The sequence below is a fragment of the Scardinius erythrophthalmus genome, assembly GCF_964197995.2.
Source record: "Scardinius erythrophthalmus genome assembly, chromosome: 25".
Lineage (NCBI taxonomy): Eukaryota > Metazoa > Chordata > Actinopteri > Cypriniformes > Leuciscidae > Scardinius > Scardinius erythrophthalmus.
In genome coordinates this window covers 6,712,148-6,718,147 of record NC_138245.1, presented here as the reverse complement: position 1 = coordinate 6,718,147, position 6,000 = coordinate 6,712,148, and the positions used below count along the sequence as shown (strand labels likewise).

At 41.0% G+C, this 6,000-nt stretch overlaps 1 protein-coding gene across 2 annotated transcripts in view; it reads left to right on the top strand.

The window, feature by feature from the left end:
• The first annotated feature begins 338 nt into the window (after positions 1–338).
• Positions 339–6,000, top strand: part of fhit (fragile histidine triad diadenosine triphosphatase) — a 371,806-nt gene continuing 366,144 nt past the window's right edge. For both annotated transcript variants that reach the window (XM_081356986.1, XM_081356985.1), the window contains exon 1: positions 339–371. The gene's annotated coding sequence lies outside the window, so the exon portion shown is untranslated. The remainder of the gene's footprint in view (positions 372–6,000) is intronic.

Below are 6,000 nucleotides of genomic sequence, written 5' to 3'. Positions count from 1 at the left end.
CATAGCATTATATGAGTCCTATACCTGCTCATTATGTTTTGATGTGAGATATGGCCATGCATCTGATGATATTTTTATTGTTTCATTCCACTTTATTTTATTCTCAACCACAATAATTCGTGAAATATAACAGTTTGATATATATTATTTTTATATTACAGCAGGACTTAAATTATGTAAAAGAACGTAAAAATAGAACTATAATATGCCATTATGCTTTACATGGCACACCGTGAATGTGTATGACAGCAACTACAAATACTGGGAAATGTAGTTTTGTGGCGCTTTTGGACAGCACGGCCGCGGCTGCTTAAAAACTACGCTTCCCACAATCCCCCACACAGTCAGCGTCTGCATCATCGACACGGAAGGTGAGTACAAGTGTTCGGTGTGGACGCTGTAAGATGTCATTTTGGTGGTGTGATCACGGTCTCTTTAAATTCGTGCTTAATAACACGCATGTTGTGTTTATGTAAATGTATTGTGTTGATAGATGGTTTGTGTCACTCATTATGTCAGCACGTCGGGCGAATGTAAACATATTGCTCTTTATTTTGTGACAGCGTCATGCAAATCAGCCGCATGTGATGCTTGGAAAGTAGGCTATGTCCTGCTCAGCTCAATGCGAAGCAGCGACTTTAATGAAAATCATCACATACATTCAGACATGTTAAGGCAAGAGTGAAAACCTGGGTCAAATGCTGAAATGTCATAATAAATTATGGCCTTGCTTATGTACTGTAGAAAAGCATAATGGTAATAAAAACACCCCAGCAACTTATTTACTTTTTTCTTTTTTTGTGTGTGTGTTTCGTTGGTCCCGTTATTCAAGCAATACCACAACAGCCTATTATGTTAATAATACATATGCTAAATAATACAGTATGATCCGTATATTAATACAGTAACAAATAAATGACACTTTAGTTTATATGGATATATTTTAAATATATAGATTTAGCCTATGTAGTTACCTTGATTTTGCTAATTAGGACATGCTTTTTTCCATTCAACCAAACAGATTTCAAGGTGTTTAGTTTTTTCCCACACTTTTTAACCAGTGAATTTCCATGGTCCCCCTATAGCCTCCCATCCAGTAATGTGAATTGTGGATGATTAAAATCATTCAAATTCAAACTAATCCACTAATGAATCATTTAGGGGCCGTTTACACAGCACCGTTTTTAACTAAAAACTGAAAATATTTTATGCGTTTTGGTCGTTCATTTACACCACAACAGCGTTTTGGGGGCCTGAAAATGCAAACTTTTAAAAACGTGTTTCAAAGTGCAGGTTTTTGAAAACCATAAAGTTATAGGCCTATGTCACACTTCCTGCTTCCGGAACGCGGAGTAGGGATTCAGAACTTCCGGTCAACAGTATTTCTCCTTAGAGCTGGTAAGTCCCGCCCCTTCCGTAAAACCCCGCTGGACCTCTAGGTTGAAAAATCGTCAATGCAAGTAAATGGGAGAAAATAATTATTTTCTGGTCCCGTTTGAATTGCGCCATGAATGTTAACAAATGTTGTCTCTGAATTTTTTATATAATCTTTCATGTTACGAATTTGACAGTATATGGTAGGCCTATGATTCTTCGGCTAGCAGTTGTGGAAAAGACATAATGAGAAAGACTACATGTCGCCTATGTGACGTCACCCCATAAAGTTGACTTACCCGTGGTTTTCGCCAACGTCAACGATTTTGTCCTCTCCCTGAAAGACGGCGGTGAAGTGCACCAAAGACACAGCCATGTTTAGCGGGATCCGTGAGCTAGTGTCCGTGTGCGAATGATGGTGACGTTTCAAACGCGTCGAAAGCAGCGAAGAGTTGTAGTCCACAAAGTGCTCTCACACAAAGTCTAACCGTATCAAACTTCTACCCGCTAAATTGTAGCATTCTTCACACGAAAGATTATATAAAAAAAATCACAGACAACATATGTTCACATTCATGGCAAAATTCAAACGGGACCAGAAAATAATTATTTTCTCCCATTCACTTGCATTGACGATTTTTCAACCTAGAGGTCCAGGGGGGTTAGCGAAAGGGGCGGGACTTACCAGCTCTATAAGGATTTAGATTATCAGCCATAATGTCTAAACCATCCGAGGTAGACTGACCAGGAGCTATGAGGTTGTGAAACGGAGGTTTTTGCTCCTGTAGAAGCTATAAGTTCATATGAAATCAACCTTGTTTTAAGAAAAACGTGTTTTATCCGCAATCTTATGAAAAAAAAACTACACTACCCACAATCCTAAGCGTAGCAGCAACGTCTGCTGATTGGTCCAACTCGCTGTTACCATAGAAACGTTTACCTAACTGGCGAATGGCCCGCCGCTGTTGTTGTAGTGTACCGGGTTGCTCTGCGTCAGGACGTAGACAGCCATAACTCAGCTTTCACGCTTTTCCACTTGAGAGTTTTCATTTACCATCCAAACCACATCGTCATATGTGACTTCAGGCAGGTTGTGGAGAGATTTGGTCCAGCGGTATCTATCGGACTCCGCCATTGTAAAGAGCTAACCGGAAGAGCCGTATCCCTACTAAAAGACGTACTTCCGGTCTTCAATTTTTTCGTGATATAGGCCTATTGTCTCTGTGAAAGTACAAAAACGCAAATTTGTGAAAACGGTGACGTCATGCTCATCCGTATAATGTGTGAGTCTATAGGCTCGTAGTGTTTCTTTACAAAGTGACATCGCCAACTACTGGCCTGGCAGCAGAATACAGCTTTTTAGTTGTTTTCGTGGAACCGTGTGAACGGGATCGTTTTGACAATGTTGTCATCAGTAGCTGAAAAATGCAGAACGCTTCAGTTTATATTCATATTTTAAATATATAGGTTTATATATACTTGCCTTGATTTCCCCGATGAATCATTTAGCCTGATTTGTGAATAATTTTGACCAATTAATTTACAAGAATAAAAACGTCTCACTCGCCAATTAGAGACACTGTTGATTGTCAGCAAGTTTGACTCTGCATGAGGAATAATTAGATAAGATTCATGAGAAAACTGATTAATTGAGGACATTTCCATGAATTTTAAGATTTTATTAATCATTCTCATTCAAATTGCAGTAACTTTGCCAGGTTAAAAAAACATACAGTAATATTATCAGGTTTTAAATCAGGTGATGTAGCATTCATCTGCTAGTCGTTGAGTGTCGAACGCTTGGCAGATGTTTTGAATCATGATATATTGTGATGCGTGTTGTGTCATGAGGTAGTTAATGTTACCCAGTCCTACTTTATATGCAAAAAAAAATCACCTTATTTTGAGTGTAATTTTCTGGTAAATAGTGGCCAAAAGTTGAGTGTATAAAGGTGTGAGAGTGGGAGCAGAAGGTGGAACCGGGTGTCCAGCTGCATTTTTCATTAGAGTAACTTGATTAAATGTATTTTAATTACCTCTATCTCAGCGGTGCGGTTGAGAGACGTCACATGGCTCTTTCTTTTTAATGTCTGCCATCTGTCTAGATGCCCTGAGAATATAAAGAGAAAAATGAGAAATCTCCCCAAAATCTCTCCCTCTCACCTCATCTAACGCTCTCATGCCCATTCGAGTAGTTCCTCCAGAAACCGTTTTTCCAGTGTCAAGTTTTCTTGCCACAATATGAGCGGATCCAATTGATATCTTGACATCGATGGAAAAATCCAGCTATTTTCAATGCTGTGGTATCTGTGGCCCTCTTACTTAATGGCTAAACTGAAACCTTTAGAGATCCTTTTCAGATGAAGATCAGTCTCCAAGTCTAGCTCATGCCAATGCAAATGAATAGATTAAGTGAATAATGTGGTGAAATGCGGCCTCGGTGCTCTTTGACTCCCTCTCGGAAGCTGTACGTGGAGATTTGCAGACAGATATGTATAATGCAGGAGAGCTGGCATCAATTATGCACCTTTCATTCATGCCACAGCAATACCTAATTGATTTGATTCTGTTTGCTTCATGTATAATTGAATAGGCACAGATCCTGTGTGTGGCTTTCAGCCATTGGATGTTCGTGATGGCAAGGCCATGCGTTATGCAGCTTTGAGTTGGGACAGATCTCTTGTTCATCATGAATGTATTAGGTCTGTTTAACCCTGCTGTAAAGTGGTCAATACATTAATGAAGGAATACATTAGAATATACAATATTTCAATCATGACAACTCTCAGAATAGATTTAAACAGCATTTATTGATAGGAATGGAATGTACATAGGCTTAAGGCTGATTTATACTTCTGCGTCGGACCTACGCCGGAGCCTCTACACTGTAGGCAACGCGTTGGTTTTCATAAACTTCTGCGTCGTTGTCCACGTTGACGCGCGCAGAGGGAAGGGAGCATGTGAAACCCGAGGGAGCGGCCCTAGCAGACCAATCACAGCACTTGCGTCCGCGTAGAGTTGACGCGTTGTTACATTTTTGGAGAGGTGCACGTCAGGGTACGCCGAAGGGTACGCGCGCTACACACAGCCTATGACGTAGCTACGGCGTAAGTCCGACGCAGAAGTATAAATTGGGCTTTAGACCTACGCTGCTACTGCATGAGTGAAGGCTACTGTCGAGACATGCACATAAATACAGCGAATAGAATGCGAGCTGCTGCAAGGAAAGTACGGAGAAGCCCCTAGCAGATCTAGACAGGTTGTGCTGGGGTGGGTGGGGCTTGAATCAAGCTTAAAACAAAACAAAACAAAACAAACATTGCTTTCAGAATGTCTGCTGTATGTGTGCACACCAAAAGCAAAGCGAATATTCGCATCGCATTACTCGCGGGATTAGTTTTTTTTTTTTTTTTGCGTCACTTGCGTGAATAAAAACATTGTTAACGCACATCAACAACAACAACATTTCTTTCTGCCATTTTTTTCTGTGATCAACCATGTTGGAGAGAACTGCGGTTGCTGACCTCCGTGAAGTTGGCACCCCATAAAACGAAATCATTTCCAAAACTATGCCATTCGTTTGTGCTGCGTTTGTGCTGATTTGTGCCGCAAAAACCAACGTTTGTGCTGGTTTCGTGTTTGAGATATTGAACATTCTTTTTTCGGTTGCGTGACGTCACTCTCCACCCCATGTCCTTCAAATCGCTCCAAACCGGTGTCATTCGTTTGTGCTCGGTTTGTGCTGGTTTGTGCCGTTAAAACAAACACTGTATCTGTTTTCCTTTCGCAGATATAACACATTTAATTCGGGAGCTGTGACGTCACTCTCCACCCCACCTCATCTAAATCGCTCCAAACCGGTGTCGTTCGTTTGTGCTCGATTTGTGCTGGTTTGTGCCGTTAAAACAAACACTGTATCTGTTTTTCTTTCGCAGATATAACACATTTAATTCGGGAGCTGTGACGTCACTCTCCACCCCACCTCATCTAAATCGCTCCAAACCGGTGTCGTTCGTTTGTGCTCGATTTGTGCTGGTTTGTGCCGTTGAAAGAAACAGTGCAACTACGATCCCCTCTTAAACATAAAAAAAAATAAACTTTTTAAGTACAGTTACATAACTGTCCACCCCATATGGTCCAAATCGTTGCAAAACTGTGCCGCTCGTTTGTGCTCGATTTGTGCCGGTTTGTGCCGTTACGATGAACATTGTATCTCTTTCCCCTCCTTAGAAATAACACATTGGATTCGGGACAGTGACGTCACTCTCCACCCCATGCCGTCCAAATCGCCCCAAACCGGTGCTTTTTGTTTGTGCTCGATTTGTGCTGTTTTGTGCCGTAGAAATAACCATCATAAATGATTCCATTCTTTAGACATCACAAAATCTTTGGAGGAGTAGTAACGTCACGCAAGCAAGCCGCGCTCTCCATCCATCTCGTCTACAAACCTGTCCGGTTCGTTTGTGCTCGCACAGGGCCGCAGCTGTCAGTGTTCTTTTCTTTAGATATGGGAATGTTTTATTTTAGATTTGTGCTATTGACATTTGGTCTTTATATAATCACCAATGCACTACGATATGTAATGTATAGGCTACTGTCACTACTCTGGCTGTAAGCTACGTGTGA